Below are 21322 nucleotides of genomic sequence, written 5' to 3' on the forward strand. Positions count from 1 at the left end.
CAATAACTTCCCCCCCATAACGTCCCTTCAACCCGCAACCCTCCCCTTATCCACTCCCTCTCCCCTTCCATTCATGTCAAGATTCATTTTCGATTCTCTTTATATACAGATCAGTTTAGCATACATTAAGTAAAGATTTCAACAGTTTGCTCCTGCACAGAAACATAAAGTGAAAAATACTGTTTGAGTACTAGTTATAGCATTAAATCTCAATGTACAGCACACTAAGGACAAAGATCCTACATGAGGAATAAGTGCACAGTGACTCCTGTTGCTGACTTAACAAATTGACACTCTTGTTTATGGCATCAGTAATCACCCTAGGCTCTTGTCATAAGCTGCCAAGGCTATGGAAGCCCCCTGGGTTCACTGACTCTGATCATTTTTAGACAAGGCCATGGTCAAAGTGGAAGTTCTCTCCTCCCTTCAGAGAAAGGTACCTCCTTCTTTGATGACCCATTCTTTCCACTGGGATCTCACTCGCGGAGATCTTTCATTTAGGTTTTGTTTTGTTTTTTTTTTTTTTTCCCCCTGAGTTTCTTGTCTTTCCATGCCTGAAATACTCTCATGGGCATTTCAGCCGGATCCGCATGCCTTAAGGGCTGATTATGAGGCCAGAGTGCTGTTAGGACATTTGCCATTCTATGGGTCTGCTGTGTATCTCACTTCCCATGTTGGACCATTCTCTCCCTTTTTTATTCTATCAGCTAGTATTTGCAGACACTATTCTTGTTTATGTGATCCCTTTGGTTCTTAGTCCTTTCATTACGATCAATTGTGAACAGAAATTGATCACTGGGATTAGTGAGATGGCATTGGTACATGCCACCTCGATGGGATTGAATTCGAATCCTCTGGTATGTTTCTAACTCTACTGTTTGAGGTAAGTCAGCTTGAGCATGTCCCGAATTGCACATCTCTTCCCTCTCTTATTCCCACTCTTATATTTAACAGCGATCACTTTTCAGTTGTTTCAGCACTTCAGAAGAATTGTGTATTGCTTACAGTATTCAACCAAAAGTATTAAGTAGAACAAACAAAAAAAATACTAAGAGAGATAACATATTAAGTTGCTCATCAACAGTCAGGGTGAGGGCTGATCAAGTCACCATTTCTCATAGTGTTCATTTCACTTTAAGAGGTTTCCTTTTTGGTGCTCAGTTAGTTGTCACCTATCAAGGAGAACAAGTGGTATTTGTCCCTTTGGGATTGGCTTATTTCACTCAACATAATGTTTTCCAAATTCCTAACAGGGATCACTTTTCAGTTAAAATTTAAACACCTAAGAATAATTGTGTGTTAATTACAGAGTTCAACCAATGGTACTAGAACAAAAAAAAAATACTAAAATGGATACAGTATTACATTGTACATCAACCATCAGGACAAGAGCTGATCAAGTCACTGTTTCTCACAGTGTCCATTTCACTTCAACAAGTTTCCCCTTTGGTGCTCAGTTAGTTGTCGCCAATCAGGGAGAACATATGATATTTGTCCCTTTGGGACTGGCTTAATTCACTCAGCATGATGTTTTCCAATTTCCACTGAGATCTGGTACCAGACAGGGATGCCCACTCTCACCACTGCTATTCAATATAGTTCTGGAGGTTCTAGCCAGAGCTATTAGGCAAGAAAAAGAAATTAAAGGGATACAAATTGGGAAGGAAGAACTCAAACTATCCCTCTTTGCAGATGATATGATTCTTTATTTAGGAGACCCAAAGAACTCTACTAAGAGACTATTGGAACTCATAGAAGATTTTGGCAAAGTAGCAGGGTATAAAATCAATGCACAAAAATCAACAGCCTTTGTATGCACAGACAATGCCATGGCTGAGGAAGAACTTCTAAGATCAATCCCATTCACAATAGCTACAGAAACAATCAAATACCTTGGAATAAACTTAACCAAGGACGTTAAAGATCTCTATGATGAAAATTACAAAACCTTAAAGAAAGAAATAGAAGAGGATACCAAAAAATGGAAAAATCTTCCATGTTCATGGATTGGAAGAATCAATATCATCAAAATGTCCATTCTCCCAAAAGCAATTTATAGATTCAATGCAATACCAATCAAGATACCGAAGACCTTCTTCTCAGATCTAGAAAAAATGATGCTGAAATTTATATGGAGACACAGGAGACCTTGAATAGCTAAAGCAATCTTGTACAACAAAAACGAAGCTGGAGGCATCACAATACCAGATTTCAGGACATACTACAGGGCAGTTGTAATCAAAACAGCATGGTACTGGTACAGAAACAGATGGATAGACCACTGGAACAGAATTGAAACACCAGAAATCAATCCAAACATCTACAGCCAACTCATATTTGATCAAGGGTCCAAAACCAATCCCTGGAGTAAGGAGAGTCTATTCAATAAATGGTGCTGGGAAAATTGGATTTCCACGTGCAGAAGCATGAAGCAAGACCCCTACCTTTCACCTTACACAAAAATCCACTCAACATGGATTAAAGACTTAAATCTACGACCTGACACCATCAAATTATTAGAGAACATTGGAGAAACCCTGCAAGATATAGGTACCGGCAATGACTTCTTGGAAAACACCCCAGAAGCACAGGCAGTCAAAGCCAAAATTAACATTTGGGATTGCATCAAATTGAGAAGTTTCTGTACTGCAAAAGAAACAGTCAGGAAAGTGAAGAGACAACCGACAGAATGGGAAAATATATTTGCAAATTATGCAACTGATAAAGGGTTGATAACCAGAATCTTCAAAGAAATCAAGAAACTCCACAACATCAAAACAAACAACCCACTTAAGAGATGGGCCAAGGACCTCAATAGCCATTTTTCAAAAGAGGAAATCCAAATGGCCAACAGACACATGAAAAAATGTTCAAGATCACTAGCAATCAGGGAAATGCAAATCAAAACCACAATGAGGTTTCACCTCACCCCAGTTAGAATGGCTCACATTCAGAAATCTACCAACAATAGATGCTGGAGAGGATGTGGGGAAAAAGGGACACTAACCCACTGTTGGTGGGAATGCAAACTGGTCAAGCCACTATGGAAGTCAGTCTGGAGATTCCTCAGAAACCTGAAGATAACCCTACCATTCGACCCAGCCATCCCACTCCTTGGAACTTACCCAAAGGAAATGAAATTGGCAAACAAAAAAGCAGTCTGCACATTAATGTTTATTGCAGCTCAATTCACAATAGCTAAGACCTGGAACCAACCCAAATGTCCATCAACAGTAGACTGGATAAAGAAATTATGGGACATGTACTCTATAGAATACTATACAGCAGTCAAAAACAACGAAACCCAGTCATTTGCAACAAGATGGAGGAATTTGGAATAAGCTGTATATTTTTTACTTATAAAGCACATATATACAAACATTAACAGATTTAAGGGCCAAAACTTGCTACAGTGCTTTCAACATCATTTGGATGCCTTCTTCCCATATTGGAGTGCCTGAGTTCAAGTTGCCACTTTACTCCTCAGTCTAGCTTCCTGCTAATTCTAACTGTGGGAGGCAGTCCTTGATGGCACCAGTGCTTGGGTCCTGCCGTGGGCGCTCAGATTTGGCACCAGGCTTCCAGCTTTAACCTGGGCTAGTCATACTGTTGTGGGCATATTGTGAGTGAACCAGGGAATGGGAGAGTTCTATCTGCCTCTCTTTCCTTCTGTCTTTCAAATATAAATAAATAATCAAAAAGCAGATTCACAGTCTATCAGTAGTGATACAATTTCATGGGGCCGTGAGGTCATTAGGAAACACAGTATCTAAAACTTCTGATTAGTAAGGTAGTAATTTTTTTGTTTTTGTGTTTGTTTTGTTGTTTTTTTTTTTTTATTTAATAAATGTGAATTTACAAATGCAACTTTTGCATTGTTGTGGCTTTCCCCCCACCAACCTCCCTCCCTCCTGCGGCCCTCCCCTCTCCCACTCCCTCTCCCATCCCACCCTTCATCAAGTTGCATTTTCAATTATCTTTATATACAGAAGATCAACTTAGTATATACTAAGCAAAGATTTCAACAGACTGCACTCACACAATGCACAAGGTATAGGGTATTGTTTGACTAGTAGTGTTATCTTTAACTCTCATAGTAAAACACATTAAGGACAGAGATCCTACGTGGGGAGTAAGTGCCCAGTGACTCCGGTTGTTGATTTAACAATTGACACTCTTATTTATGACGTCAGTAATCACCCGAGGTTCTTGCCATGAGCTGTTGAGGCTATGGAAGCCCCTTGAGTTCACCAATTCTGAACTTGTTTAGTCAAGGCCGTATCACAGTGGAGGTTCCTTCCTCCCTTCAGAGAAAGGCACCTCCCTCATTAAGGTAGTAATTTTAAAAGGTTAACAAACACTGTCCTATATCTATCTTCCAAAGGAAAATCAAAGTTTCCTTGGAGGAAAATAAAATTGCTTCCTAATTTCATCCAGAACCTCCAAAAATTTACCGCATACAATGTCCAGCATTCAGTTAAAAGTTGCCAGCTGTATCACAAAATGGGAATAAAAGATCAAAACAAAGAAGAAAAAAAGAGAGAATAGGAACAGATACATTGATTAAAACCATTCTTGGAACTATTAAATATGGATTCAAGATAACTACGAATAATATGTTAAGAAGCTGTATGAAAAGATGAGGAATTTCACCTGTGGATTGTAATCTGTAAAAAACAATGAAATAGAAATTCTATTTCCAATAACTGATATTATGAAAGTATATGGTTAAACAGCAGATTAGACAGAACAGACTGGAGCTTTAACATGTATGTAATGGACAGATGATAAAAACTGGAGTAATATTTGAAGAGACACTGGTCAAGACTATTTCAAGTAAGATCACAGACATCAAGGGACTGATTCAAGAAGCTAAATAAATCCCAAGTAGGATAAATGCAAGGAGAATCACATCTGGGTAGAACATAACAACACTGCCCAAAACAAAAGATAAACAAAAAAGATGTTAAACATGTCAGAGAAATAAGACTCACTGAATTTAAAAAACAATGGTAACAACAACAGGTAGCATTTTAGTGGAAATCATGGAAAATTAGTTATGAATGACATGTTTACATGTTAAAAGAGTAAACTTACTATAATTCTATGTATCTAAGTTAAAAGTATAAACTTTGTATTATAAACTGACAAGAAAAGATTAAAGATAGGAACTCCAGGGGTCTGTGGGAAGAAAAACACACAGCAGAGGAAAACACAAGGGGCAACTTTAAGAGCCCTGAGGGAGAGGGAGACAAGAGACCGGGGAAACATATAAAATGTAATATTGAGATGTTGTTGCATCTGCAAAAGGACATCATTGAGCACTCTGCACAGAGTCTGTGCAACAAAACAGGCAATTCCAATGCCACTTCCCTGATTGTTTCACACAGCAGGCCTCATCAGCATGCACATGGACAATCAGGGAGAATATCCTGCTTTAGAAATGCGTAAGTTTGAAGAGGCAATCTTGAGAGGCAGCTCAGGGCAGGCAGGCAGGCCTTCTGAATAGTCCTTCTCAGCTACCAGAGATCTTTGTTCACTCTTTCCTTATCCATGTACCTCATTCTTCATGGTCACGAGACAAAGAACCTCCGTAACAAGAGGAACAGCAACCCACATGGCAGCAGCAGTCAATGAACCTGGTAGACAGGAGAAGCTGTGACCTGATAGAAAGGAGACAGCTCTAACACTAGAGCTGTGTGGCTCCTGAAGAACCCAGCGAAAAGAGTCGACTACATTTCTCTGAGACAAAACACAGACGCAAGCCACTACAGCCTTAGATTCCTTCTACCACTACTCCAACACCAACACCACCAGAGATCATGCAAAATACTTGGGGCTTGCCCAGGATTCCTGAAGGGGTGAATGAAAGCAGGGTGAAACATAGTTACTAATCCTTGCCTGCTGATTGGTTGTATTCTGGCTTGCTGATTGGTTGAATATGTACTTGCTTCTCACAAAGGGGCCAATTAGAGAGAGGTACTTTGAGTATAAAAGAGGCAGCACCTACACGCTACCCTGGCAATTCCTGCCTCGGAATTCCTCTCTTGACCTCTATGGCAGGAGGTTTCTTGCTTTCAGTAAACTTTGCTTTGCTCACCATCCCTGTCCATGGGAAAATTCTTTACCACAAGACAAAAGCTGAAATCACCTTCATTGCCCTACAACATTACTACAGATTATTTTGTCGAGGATCCTATGGAGACAAGTAACTGTCAATCTCTACTCTATCCCCAACCCCTTACACAAAGATCTAAGCCCATGTTTCTTAGTTTATGATGTAACTTCAGTTCTTGACCTGATTCTCATATTCATCCAATGGGTGTTCCTTACAAACACTCTCCTTACTTTAACACTAGCATATACCTTTCAGTCAATGTATCTAAATATATTTTCACCATTACTGTTTTATATTTTGTAATAAGCCATATATGTAATGATAGCAGGATAATTATATTGGTGGTAGCACAAAGTCCTGTACTCTTCTCCCTCTAATAACTCCTATTTTTTTCTCTTAAATTCTACTTCTGATCACTACAACCCTGACCCATGTTACTGAATTGGAGCCCTTATAAATTGTCTTGTTTGCTTCAAAAATCTATTCACCAGAGTCTCTTGATTGAAGATATGACATCACATTCCTTATGCTTAAATTCTTTCTTTGGGATACATTTCAAGTTCATTAATGCAGCATGAAATTCCTTTTGATACTCTGACACTTGCTTAACTCCTCATTTCTTTACTTTTAGTCTTTGCAGTTGCTTTTTGTTATCCTCACCCTATAACACACATAGAACTACATACGTGGCTATACACAAAATATCTTTCTCTGCTTCCTCACAGGGATAAGTCACGTACATTCTTAAAATAATCTGTTTGGGGTACAGTTGGTTAAAGTTATTTTGGGATGCTCATATCCTGTATTGGAAGGCATAGTCAAGCTCTGGCTATTTTGCTTTCAATGAATGAATCCTGGGAGGCAGCAGATGATGGTTCAAGAACTTGGGCACTATCGCCCACATGGGAGTCCCAGTGGAGTTCCAGGCTCCTGGTTTCAGCCTGTTCCCTCCATGGCTGTTGTGGACATTAGCATTTTAAGAAGATGAAGATAATCAAATAATCACAAAAAGAACTTTAGATATTGTGCTCAAGTGGTCTACTCTGAAGCTTTAACTAGGGTTTGGTGTGTTTCCTCTGAATGTCACTCTACCAAATTGGAATGTTAGTTCAAGGATACTGGGGCTAGTAGCTTTCTCAACACTCAAAAGATGGTATGCCTTCAATATATGTTAAAATTACAATAATGTAACTTAGAAGAGAACGTAAGATCTAAAAGGTGGAGTCACTGGCCATCTTGACATTAAAATTATGACATTTTGAAATTACCAAAACTACTCATGACCTAAGCATTGAAAGATGCATTAAATCAGTTAAATTCTTCTGTAGTTGAGTCTCCAACCCAGAAAATTAGATTGCATATGCCAGGGTACGGATAGGATCACCTGTTGCCAAATTATACCTGATTCAGTCCTGACTGTGGCCTTCATAGAAGAAGGTAGGTGAAGGCTCGCACTGACCGATGCTGTGGCAATCTCTTTGAAACTTTTCTCTTTTAAAAAAAATATTAACTACTTGCCTGTCCCTGTCCTTTATCTGTTTACCCTCTTTCCACAGGGGCATTTCCATTGAAAACTGATTTTTTACAGATTATTTGTACTTGACATTAACCTTAAAACCTGGACTGTTATATGATTCACAATTCTGCTGCTTGTAATCCCGTCCCTTATGTGGGCAAACTGCATTAACATGGAATGCAGTCTTGATTCTTCCTTTTATACAGTAGTATCATGTTTGATTTCCTGAGCATGAATACTGGAATAGTGACCTTGAAGTTCAATGGATATTTTATAGAAAGTAGGAAAGAGCCCATTTTCTGAAAAAATAAAATCTATCCTTTTTTTTTTATTAAAATCAATCTGTTCAGGGACATTCACTAGATAATGTATGAATGCATTAGAAAGAATGAGGATGGGTAGCAAAATTTTTAGCTTATTTACACACAATAAAGGAAGAGGTTTGAGGCAAAAGAACCTAAAGTAGAATTCTAGAGCAGTCTTTGATAAATATGGGGGCATTTTTAAGCAGCAAGTGATCTGAATCATAGTTACATTTCCAGATGCTACTTTTCTTAACTTTGGGTACTCACTGTTCAACTCAACAAATACTGAATATCCTGAAATTTGCTGAGCATTGAAATTTGTTGGAGTTAAAAAAAAAAAAAAAAAAAAAACACTGAAGGTGAGACAGTATAGTTTTTAGGAACTGCATGGCTAGTTTCATGACGATTCTTGTAACTAATAATATTCCAAATTCAAAATCAGGGTCCTTAGTCATTCAACAAATGATTCAATATGAAGCTCTGCATTGGATACTAGGTATACAGCAATGGACAAGGTATGTACTCTTCCCTCACAGACAGACAGATACAGGTAATTAGGCAAAGACAAATCTATCACACAAGGAATACAATAAGGGGAAAACAGTTTTTCAGATATGAATAGCAACGGCACATATCCGTTATCAGGAAGTCTTCCCTGAGAAAGCAAAGAAGGAAGAGAAAGTTCAATAGATGGGATAAGCAGAGCTTATTAAAATTCTAGGAGACCAAACAATAGGATCAATGAACTACAATGATAATAATTAGAGTAATTTATAGAAAACTTCTGAAAGAGAAACTTCTCTGACAGGTGTTGATTTAGGAAATCACTTTGTCTTATCTATGCTCAAAAATGGCTTGGATCTTTGCCCCAAAAGGAAGAACTGAGCTCTCATAATATGAAAATTATGTTGCTTAGCATACTGAAGATAGGAGATTATGTGAGGGGAAATTCCATTATCTCAGCCAACACAAATGTTTGAGAATTCTAGCTATAAAAGAACGCTAATCATTCTAATTATCCAGATGTTGTTACTTTGGATTAAAAAAAGAGGAGGAGGAGGTTGGGGGTGGCTGAGAGCCCTGATGTCACTGACACACAGTCTAGATGCTGGAAAAATCATGAATCTTGGGAAGAAAAAAAGGGCCTGTCTCCCCTTCACCCACTGAACGAAATGTTAGCGAAGAGAAGCTGCTGTCATCTGCTGTAAGGGCGGAGTGGGAGGGGACAGGGCATACCTCAACTTACATGTGAATTGGCACCATTAAGACATGTCTGTCCTAGCTCTCAGCCCTCTTTTGAGCTTGGAATGAATTTGATGTATATAAATCTTCCCTAATGGATAGGGTTGTCCACGTTTTGCCATGCTATTCCCTGACAAGAGATTCAACATCTTGTCTGACAAGAAAAAGAAAAAATTCACAACTCTTTGCTTATTCAACCTGACTCCCTGTCTCCTGGTAAATTTTTCTTTCTCTGCTCCAATCCCTACCCACAAACCCAATTATGATCAAATCTACATGTCCTGTGACAAGAGAAGATGGCCACCAAAAATTAAAGAAAGTAAGTCAATCATTCTCTTTCTGTATGTCCCAGGGATTAAACCAAGTGGGGCTTGATGACAAGTAAGAGAATGAGAAGTAATAGGAGCTCCTCAAAAAATTCATGGGAAATGTGCATTATGACAAAACTATACATGAATTTCAAACTTCTTTTGCGCAAATTGAACTTATTTTTCAATCCAATTTTCCATGAAGTTTTTGAAGCACCCTTGTAGTTTCTAATTTTTGAAAGCCACACAGCACTTCAGACAACTTCCTGGGGAAGTCCATATGAAAAACAGATGATCAGAACTGCACTGGAGCAGCACTACCCCTTCTCTAGGGATTCGAAAGCCTGGGAAACCCCATCATCCCACGACAGAGACCTGAAAACACCCTGCGTGAGATCCCTCAGGACTACCAACCAAAACCTCTCATTCTTGCTTACCTCAGCTACCAACAGTGACCTACAACCTCTGGGCTGTTTGTTTTAAGCCATCCTTGTGTCCACATTTTTCAATTCATCTCCTGTTCAAACCCAAGCCCCACTCTCTCCTCACTGCCCCACAATACTGTCTATCATTGTTTTCTTAGAACATTTCCTTCACCTCCTGATCTTAGCTGAAACCTAATTCTCTGAAAATGAGATTTCTTCTGCAACCTCAAGCAGTGATAGTGTTTCCTCTCATTACACCATCAGCTCACGGCCAGGGAGGCCAGGGAGTGGGGCTGGTGTCCTTCTCACTTCCCCTTGTGGCTTCCAGGCCATTACCACGCCCTCCCCTTACAAAAACCACGACACCTTTAAGATGCATACCATCTTGATAAATCAGTCTTACCTTACCAAGGCAGTTACCTCCATACCTTCTTGTCACTTCCTTTATTTCGTAAAATATGTTACCACATAGCTCCTTCATGCCACAACTGTTGCCATTATTCATAGTGTGTTCAGGACCCACATTAATGAATCACTCAACTTGCTGCTGCTTTCCTTGTTTTCTGCTTTCTTCCACAACTTTCCAATTCAAGTGCATGGCCAAGGGCACATTCTGGACCTCATGCTAACTAGAAACTCAATTTTAAATATTCTGATATGTGACCACCGCTTCTAAATGTCCCCCCTGACTTGCTGGGGTACTGCTACTGCCATCATCCTTTGATTTCCCAAATATCCCATTCATCCTTTCCTGGATGCACCTCCTTGTTAATTGTTAATTGTTTACTTGCTTATCTGTCTTGCAGATAATCTCAGTCCCCTCTGTTCTAGTCACCTGGCAAAATTCCAACCCTGAGAGTATTATACCATCACTCTTTTCTGTACTTGCACCTAAACAACTAAACATTCCTACAAAAAATCACTCCTGTTACTTAGCTGGTTCTGTTTTAATTGCATGACTGTGAACCTCAAAAAGCAAGTCAGTACTGTAAGGCAAGTCCACCAGTGTGCTAGAAATCTCACTGTTTATTCATTAAGATAATTTTTAACACTTCCTCTTCTCTATTAAAAGTTTCTACAACCCTTCCTCCTTTGCATTCAGCTGCACTTTCCCTCAGCCTTCATTTACAAACCAAGACAAGTCGCCAATAGACTCTCATCATTTTCTTGTAATTTTATTTGTAAACCTATTTGTATCTACATCCCTGATGTGGCCCTGATGCAATCACACCGCAGTTCCATCATTTCTGTAGGTTCTGTTCCTTAGTTGTCTCCTCTCCCTCCAACCTACTTCCCAGCAGCTTAGTCACAAACTCTTCAAAGACCCGTATATCCATGCTTCTTTCAACTCTTTAATTCATTTCTCAAGCTGCTGCAGTACATGTACACATGGATTGAAAGGGTGGCCATCAGAAAAGCTGTAACTTTATTGAAGGAATAGGATGATGCTTATTTTCTACATGCTTAAACGAATCTCCTAGATTTCTGCACAGATGCTCATGTCCCCCTATATTCATAACAATAAAGATATGATATTAGCTAGAGTTATATTGTACAAGCAATTTTGTGCAAGTATTTCATGTCACAAATGACAAATTGTCTAGATTTGCTTTACTGGATTAAATGACCTTGGCAAGGGCAACTACTCAGAGGTTGAGTCCATTGCAAGATCACAATTCTAGAACTCTTTGCTGACATTTGGTCATCAAGTCACTCCACAGTATGGTTTAGTGGTCCTCCATCCATACGCTTGCTGCCATTATCACCAGCTTTCTTAGACAGCAATCTTTCAGAAAGCTGGGCCCTTGGGTGAGATTTGTTATGCCCTGATAGGCAACTTTAAAGAGTATATAGCTTTGAGAATAATTAATAGTACAAGAAAAATAAACCAATTACCTTATTGAAATATTAAAGAGAAAAATTTTTGTGATAAGAATAAAATACAAGGAAGAAAAATTGGATATTTTGGAGAAAATGGGTAGACAGATGGGCAAAAGAACTATGAAGGTTTTCTTTTAATTTCCTGGGTCATTGGTGAGGAGAGGGTAGTGGGGATATTTTCCTGCACTAAATTATTGTGGAAGCTGTTTGTAGCTCACAAATGATGCTTCTTCTGAATATCTGACGAATTTTCATTCTCTAATACTGTGATCTCCCTTTACAGGAATGGCAAGGGGCTGTCATTCTTTAATTCAGGTGCCTTTTGGGGATGTCTCCACTTCCTTCTCCATTCTGATTTTAACGTTTCCATGATTGGCCATTTCAGGAAGACAGCATGTTGTGGGATTTTTCACATCATAGCTCTATTAAATCAATCCTATTTGAACTCTTCCCTCTCACCACTTCACTGAAAATAACCTCCTGAGGATTGGAGAGTTTGAAAGGGGCAAAAAGCTGAAGCTACTGCTTTGAAGAAAACTTTGTGTACAAAAGAAATAGCAGAAAGAACTCCCTGTATTCACATATCATGCGTACATGTGCATTTATGGCTACTTTCAGAGGTCACCTGTCATGACTGAGCAGAGAACTAACCAAAATCCACTTTACAGAGAAAACCAGAGAGATAAACAAACGGTTAATCATAATGACAATCAAAACACAAACATGAGGGCCATCGCCGGGGCTCACTAGGCTAATTCTCCGCCTTGTGGCGCAGGCACACCGGGTTCTAGTCCCAGTTGGGGCACAGGATTCTGTCCCGGTTGCCCCTCTTCCAGGCCAGCTCTCTGCTGTAGCCAGGGAGTGCAGTGGAGGATGGCCCAAGTCCTTGTGCCCTGCACCCCATGGGAGACCAGGATAAGTACCTGGCTCCTGCCATCGGATCAGCACGGTGCGCCAGCCGCAGCGCACCAGCAGCGGCGGCCATTGGAGGGTGAACCAACGGTAAGGGAAGACCTTTCTCTCTGTCTCTCTCTCTCTCACTGTCCACTCTGTCAAAAAATAAATAAATAAAAAAATAAAAAAAATAAAAAACACATACATGAGAAGTACACTGAAGTGCTAAGAGTCAAAGAAGCAGATAAAATATTTCCAAAAAATGTTTCCCTTGGAATGTCTACCCTCCAATTCAGGGAACTAATTGTTCCTGTTTTCCCCACCCTCTACCCACACACACACATAATGAAGTACCAGTAACACTAAGATATTAAGAGGATTGGAACAGTAGCTTCCCAGAATCATCAACACAGGTAGACTTTCAGATTAATCAATAAGCTCCCCCTTCTTCAACAAATGTAAGTATCAGCCAACAAATGAGAGTCATACATATCACTTTACAATAAAGTTATCCTGCAATTATAATGCAGGTTTATAGTTTACAAATAACTGCAAATGGATGCATAATCTTTTAAAATAATGACAAGAATAAAATTAACATTACTGTCTCAATCTCTACTGAAATCTGCTAGTGCAAAATTTGAAAAGCTCCCCTGCACTTCCCTCAACTATACCTGATAAATTTTGCTAATGCTATACCTGAAGATGACTCATTCTAGGCCCATGATCATCTCATGACTTATTCCTTGATTTCATATTATTTTCTCCCTCTACTTCCCTTTGTTTTAATAACCCAATAGAGTCCCTAAAGTAACCTAATGCAATTATTTGTGCTTTACAAACATGTTTCACATTGTGTGTCAATTTACTATCTCCCAAGTCCATGAGGTAGCTAATCTTGGAATGATTCTAGCTTTCCAGACTAGGAATATAAAGCCTAGAGAAAACTGTTCAGTGTTGCAGATGCAACACCTTGCATATCAGCATTAGCAGATATTCCAGAGAGCTCTATCCATTTCTGCCTTTCCCAGACTGGGTCATCGTGACCATGTATGTTACCTGACTCTGGTCACTATGCTTAGTATGGCAAGACTCTAAAGGTGGATCAACAATGTAGTTATTACAAGAGATAGGACACCATATATCCTTTATTAAGACCATGACCAAAAGGAACAGAAATTTTTTGAGAAGAGGAATACACAGATTTGAATTTTGTGAGCATGAACATTGAAAAGCAAACCTAGATGCTAAGTAAATACCATTTTCAAAGTGTTTAAAAGTGTGTCCATATGAACAAAGAAATTACTATTTCTTCATATTGAACCTTAAATATTGCTAGTATGTCAAAATTCATGATGAAATAACTAATATTTTGGTTCAGAAGTAATAAAGCAAAAATCGATAGGTGTAATTTTTAAAAACCTATAATATATACATTATCCCTTATCCCAGGACACATAGATATATGACTAAGAATTTAGTTTTTGTCTTAGGAACTTTACATGAGACTTTACAAATGGCACTAGAAATGGTTAATGCAATTGTCAGAATTGTCTGTTCTGTGACCAGAATCCTAGTTTAGTCGCAGACATTCTAGGTACGGTATGAGGAGTGAGTGAACAGCATCTTGTGATTTCAGGATTCATCCACAGCTGTACTGGCATCAGAACAACCACCTATCACTTCTAATTTATCAAGGACTAGCTTTTCAGTTTTTTTCCTTTTAATTGATGTAAGATAATTGTACCTTTTCTGGTTTAATCATATTCTTTTGGGAGCTGAGATCATGGAATAGCGTAACAGGGCATGCTCAGATCATTTTCAGTGTAAAAGTATGATTTAGCAGAAAGAAATCCTTTTGTTCTAGTTCTAGCTTTGACTCTGAACTATTTATCATCAGTGAAATGAGAGAACAAGTAAGTTATTTCTAGTTCCTTTTCAGCTTCTGTGATTTAAGAGATACACTTGTGGATTCTCTCTTCTGGGTCTCAAATCTTAGGCAGTATCAGATGTAGATGAGACAGCAGTGTGGCAGGGATCTATGGAAAGCATTCATTAGCTGAAGATCCAAGGGGAGAAACAAACAAAAGTGGACTACGACCAAATACCAAATAAAGAGAGATTTACAGACTTGAGATTTTCAGATCTATAGTCAGTCTAGAACAAACTAGGAGGTAATAATGTTTCTACTTACAATTCTTGGTTTGATATAGTTATTTTTTGTCATGGAAATTGTCTTAAGGGAATAATTTTTAAAACATATTTACTGTAATAGCAGAGAAATTAGAAACATTATTGTATTATGCAAGTGAAATGACATTTTTAATCAATTTAATTAAAGTTATTGATTCACATAATCATGTAACAATGTTATTTTTAAATTATTTAAAAGAGATTCATGAGGCAAATAAAGTAAAGAAAGAATAAAAATACTGCTGTTACAGAGAATATCCAGATACATGAAAAATGGAACTATAATATCCTTGCCAAAGCTCTGAAAACTCAATAGTTTCAAGACAGGGTATCTCATTTCCAATACTGTAAATATTCTCAAATAAAAAACTTCAAGAATACTGTATTTTCTAAGAATATATGTGTGATCATGGGTCATTTTTCTTTCATATGCTATAGTGAATGACAAGAGTTTTTAATGTTCATTTTTAAAATCTAGTTCCATAGATGATTGCTTTCAATCAAAGAACCAAAGTAATTAACCATCCATGAGAGCGGACATGTGGTCAAAGTCGGGTCCATAAGCCACAAGAAATGAGACTATTTGCTAAGATCAGTTTACTAGGTCACTCAGAAGAGAAATTGAAGGACAGCATTTTCCAAAAGAAATAAAATGTGAGATACATGAGTGTATGATTTAAGATTTATAGTAACCCCATTTAAAAAGTAAAATGAAATTTAACTTTAGTATATTTAGTAAAATATGCTGAAATTTGCCATTTCAGCATATAATCAATCTGATATTATTAGTGTTACATTATTTTTAATCATTCTGAAATATGTTATATGGTTTACACTTTGAGCACATCTCAATTTTGATGCTAAGTTGCCATTGGCAGTATTTGAAATATGTGTTTCATGAAATTTACAGCTGGAAAAGCAAATCCCCATACTCAAATTGCTCCAAGTGTATTTAGAAAGTTTTCCAATAACAGAATTAAGTTTTAAAAATTTAAGTTAATTAAAATTGAATAAAATTAAAAATTCAATTGCTCAGTCCCAGTAACTACATTTCAATTATTCAGGAGCCACATGTGGCTAGTGGCCACACTAGTGAGCAGTGCAGCTGTAGAGGAAGGAGAGCATCCTAATGCCCAAGAGTAATGCTGATGAGCATCCTGGAGATTTCTGATCCTCTAATACATCTGTTAGGAATAGCATTTATGACACATTTCGCCCTGTGGGGCTTTTGCTTTTGTTTTAGTTTCCTGATGCAGTTCTAACAAAGTATCACAAACAGCAGCTTCAAAGACAGATACTTACTCCCTCAGCATTCTAGAAGTTAGACATCTACATCCAGTAGGGCCATGCTCTCTGATGACAGTCAGGAACTGTCTTTCCTTTTTCTCTTTTGCTTTTGGTTTCCTCCGTAGTATTCCTGGATTTGTGACTTTGCCATGGCCATCTCTGCTTCTGTATTCACATTGCCTTCTGGTGTATCTTTGTCATCACCCTTTGCCTATTTCTAATAAGGACACTTACAAGAAGCTACTGAAATTTGTGATGGCATTTAGGATCATCTGGATTAATCCAAGGTAATGTCCCCATTTCAAGACCTGCCATTTAATTACTATGCAAAGACTTCTTCCATGTGAGGTAACACACCAGTTCCCGGGATTATGATTTGACATCTTTGAGTGACCATTGTTGAACACACTAAAATTCACGAAATCCTACTTTTTTCTGATTCTAACATGAATGTTGACAGTTGGCAACTGGACAAGAAATGCATCCCGGTGCAAACAAATCTAGTTCCACCAGCATCTCAATTCTTACTGTAAAGGACATGACAGAGCAGCCAGAAGGATCCTGAACCAGTAGAGTACAGAAAAGTTGGGAGAGGTCTAATGAGAACAATCAGACAGGAGTTGATTAACACAATCACACACACACACACACACACACACGCACCCCACTATGCCTTCTCATCGAGACATTTGTTGGTAGAATCCAGGATTCTGAAATATAATCCTATCTGAGGTGATACAGCTGCCATTGCCCAGTGAAGAATGATCTAAAGCACAAAAATGCTCCAAAATGAAAATTATAAACTGCAGAAATGAGCACTCATGGAGAAACACAGATGCTCTTAAAAAGAAGAGCAAATGGCTTATGCACATAATTGCACAATTTCCAGTACTCCAGAAATACAGCTATGGTGGTGTGCATATATGTTAATAGTGTAATTTAAGAGATAGTAACTATAAGAAAAGAAAGGAAAACAGCAAGACATTTTTACAAAGGTGAAATTTTAATGTAAACAGAAAGAAATAAGGAATATCTCCCCACATGGTGCCTTTATCGCTGCTGAAATTGATGGATAGGACTAGTGATTCAGAAGAATTCTGAGTGGAGTTGAGTAGTGATCCCCTGTCTTCATAAATGATAGCTGCTGATTTATTATCAGGCAGTTAGAGGTACGTAAGAAATCAGACTCCAAATAAGAGCATATTAATAGCTGTACTTTTAAAAAAAAAAGAAGGAAAAGAAAAGCATCGCTTGTGACTTTATTGTGAAAATTAAGCATTTAGTATATATCTATATCATCTCTTTTTGAATTGACAAGGGAAAATGTGCTCAAAGGGAAAATAAATTTTGGCTTCTTCCTCTTTTCCCGAAGGAAGGAACTTTTAACAACAATCTCTAACAGTTTAACAAGGGCTTCCTCACTTTCTAGTGGATTCTGAATTGAGTCATCATTCCTCTAAATATAAAACAAGGAAAACTTGTTCAAAGTGTTAAAATAGGTGACAGATGAAAACATTAGTTGGCATTTTTTAAGAGCTTCCTATAGTGCTATGGTATTATCTTACACATGAATGGAACCAAAGGCCCAAACCCCTCATCTGCCCCAAAACGCTTCTTTTCCTCATGTCCATATAGCAAAGCTATAGTGAACACAAGCCTAGCGGGGGATGCCACAGTTGGTGGAGAAGCAACTTCCCCACCATAGTAAAGGTTGCTAAAACACACCTGAGTCTCTGGTAGTCACCTCTTCTGTTAGAGTCCTGAGGCCTGGTGAGAACTATTTTGTTCTCAGGAAGGTTTCCTTTTCCCTCCCCTGTCTCCTCCACTACCTCAATCACTGTTGCAGCATATCCTTTCCAGACCTCTGAGAAATGAGACTGCAAACAAGTGTAGGTAACTGGACTCTTGCAGACTTTCAAGCATAATCTGGGTAATTCTCAGCATCGTCAATGAATGTCTCTGCGGTCTGTAAGGAAGGTGAAAGGCAGGCAAGCTCTCACACGGATTTCGACATGGTTTCTGTTTTGAACAGCAGCCAACACTAGCACAACGGGCCCTAACTGCTTCTGTTGTCAGTCCCAGGACTGTGGACAGGGATGAAGGAGCAAGGGAGACCTAAACTCATTCTCATTAAGAGCTCAGCCTCTCTGGGTCAGGGCCAGGGCACCCAGGGGAACGACACAAACAGCAAGGGCATGCACAGCACTACCTGTCCTGTGGGTAAACGAGATGCCAGCCTACGACCCTCAATTTCGCATCCTCACTGGAATCATCTGCATTGATTAAGCAAGAAGAATAATGACGTGGACAGGCTGAGTGGCATGAGAAATGAGGGGAGGATATTTTAAATTAGCAGAACTGAGTGAAGTCACTGGTGACTGGAGCTTAGAAGCACAGTTTTCCTCTAAGTGGAATCCCCTCTAAGCTGGGGATGGGGGTTTACATGTGTTTCCTTCCTTTCGTTCTTGCCTCCATTATGAAAGAGATATTCATGAATGAGGAAGAGATGATCGATCCTATTTCAAAATTGCATTTGGAAAAAAACTCATAGAAGCAACTAAACACTAAAAATATTTTATATCAAATTTTATAAAAAGTTTTTGTTTTAGTTTTGAACAGTTTTGTGCTTATAAAACAGCTGCAAAGATGGTACAGAGTTCACAAGTACCCTGGATCCAGTTCCTCACACAGTTAACATCTTACACTGGTATGGTACATTTGTCACAATGAATAAAATAATACAGTAAATTTTTATTAACACCATATTTTACTTAGACTTCCTTAGTTTCTAACCTCATGTCTTTTTTCTGTTCCAGGATCTTATCTAGGATATCACAATGCAGTTAGTCATGTCTGTTTAGGTGCATCTTGCTCTCACAATTTCTCAGTTTTTTTTTTTTTTTTTTTTTTTTTGACAGGCAGAGTGGACAGTGAGAGAGAGAGACAGAGAGAAAGGTCTTCCTTTTGCCGTTGGTTCACCCTCCAATGGCTGGTGCGGCCGGCGCGCTGTGGCCAGTGCACCGCGCTGATCCGATGGCAGGAGCCAGGTGCTTTTCCTGGTCTCCCATAGGGTGCAGGGTCCAAGCACTTGGGCCATCCTCCACTGCACTCCCTGGCCACAGCAGAGAGCTGGCCTGGAAGAGGGGCAACCAGGACAGAATCCGGCGCCCCAACCGGGACTAGAACCCGGTGTGCCGGCGCCATAAGGCGGAGGATTAGCCTAGTGAGCCACGGTGCCGGCCACAATTTCTCAGTTTTAAGAAGCATTGGTTAGATTTTTTTTTAACTTTTATTTAATGAATATAAATTTCCAAAGTACAGCTTATGGATTACAATGGCTTCCCCCCCATAACCTCCCTCCCACCTGCAACCCTCCCCTTTTCCACTCCCTCTCCCCTTCCATTCACTTCAAGATTCATTTTCGTTTCTCTTTATATACAAAAGATCAGTTTAGCATACATTAAGTAAAGATTTCAACAGTTTGCTCCCACACAGAAACATAAAGTGAAAAATACTGTTTGAGTACTCGTAATCACCCTAGGCTCTTGTCATGAGCTGCCAAGGCTATGGAGGCCCCCTGAGTTCACTGACTCTGATAATTTTTAGACAAGGCCATGGTCAAAGTGTAAGTTCTCTTCTCCCTTCAGAGAAAGGTACCTCCTTCTTTGATGACCTGTTCTTTCCACTGGGATCTCACTCATGGAGATCTTTCATTTAGGTTTTTTTTTTCCCCAGAGTGTCTTGGCTGTCCATGCCTGAAATACTCTCATGGGCTTTTCAGCTGGATCTGCATGCCTTAAGGGCTGATTCTGAGGTCAGAGTGTTGTTTAGGACATCTGCCATTCTATGGTTAGATATTTTATAGACAGTCCTTCAATTTGGGCTTCTCTAATGCATTTTCTCATAGTTACACAGGTTTTTTTTTTTTTTTTGAGAGTCTGGAGATTGGAGGAAGAAGACCAAAGAGGTAAAGGCCATCTTTACCCTAACATACATAACGTTTATAGATCAGCTTGCCTTATCTCCGTTCGTGGTAGCCTTGAGACAGTGTTTGACAGGTTTCTCCACAGTATTGTCACTATTGTTCCCTGTTTCCACACTATACTTACTACATCTGTACTGAGAGGGTATCTCTAGGCACTGCCTACACTTAAAAGGCAGTGAGTTAGGCTTTGCCTTCTTAAAACAAATATACATATAAATTATTTGCAATTTGCATAGCAGAATTGTGATTTAGTTCTCACCTGTTTATTTCAATCAGTATGTAGTCACAGAGTTTTATTTGATTCTTTGTGTTGTATTCCAATACATTATTGATTTTGTTGCTCAAACTATTCTCATTTTGGGCACTGGGGGCTCTTGCAGTTGGCTCCTATTTCTCTTGGACTTATCCTCATCATTACAGTTTATTGGTTTTAGTTTCTATTTGTCTGCAGTTTTTATATCATTATAGCACTACAAGAAGCTTCATGCTCATCTTGTATACTCACTGTCCCAGCCCTAGAAGCAGCCATTGCTCAGAAGGACCCTAGTTTCTTTTTGGAGAATGGTATCATAAAACCAAGATCTGGATCCTGGGTATCGGTAACTGTCTCTGTATGTGCCTTTCTCTATTAAACTAAACATGAATTCACACTGATGTTTCCAGCTCCACACCTTTCTTATTTGTATCCTCTAACTCCAAAAGTGAAATATCCAGTGGACTCAGTATGCAATCAGTTTAATTAATCTCTCAATTCAAATACACAAGGGCACTTTAAAAAGTTTGTTGGAAAATGGAATTAAAGTTAGGTTTCTTTTTATGCAATTTTTTTAAAATCATGAGAGGATCTTTAAAATTTCATGAAAATGCTTTTATGATAAAACTACGCATGGATTTCAAAAATTTTGGCAACAAAATAAACATTTTAATTCCATTTTTACTTGAAGTTTAAGTAACCAGGTACATTTATAGTGCTATCTGAATTATTATTCTTTATTATCACAGGAAACAACTTTTCTAAATAGGGTATGGTGCTAACGTAGAGTTCCTTTTGCCATTAATCTTATATTCTCCACCACCTTTCAAAGTGACCTCGATTAGCAACTTAGCCCCCATAATAGATTTTTTTTATGCATTTGTAATACAGTTAACATATTTATCATAGTCTGAG

At 38.7% G+C, this 21322-nt stretch overlaps 1 long non-coding RNA gene across 1 annotated transcript in view; it reads right to left on the reverse strand.

Annotated features, from left to right (window-relative positions):
• The window catches only part of LOC138849286 (uncharacterized), a 391413-nt gene that overhangs the window by 321594 nt on the left and 48497 nt on the right, over nucleotides 1-21322 (reverse strand). The gene's annotated exons all lie outside the window — the stretch shown is intronic.

Source organism: Oryctolagus cuniculus, chromosome 4 (assembly GCF_964237555.1).
Source record: "Oryctolagus cuniculus chromosome 4, mOryCun1.1, whole genome shotgun sequence".
NCBI lineage: Eukaryota > Metazoa > Chordata > Mammalia > Lagomorpha > Leporidae > Oryctolagus > Oryctolagus cuniculus.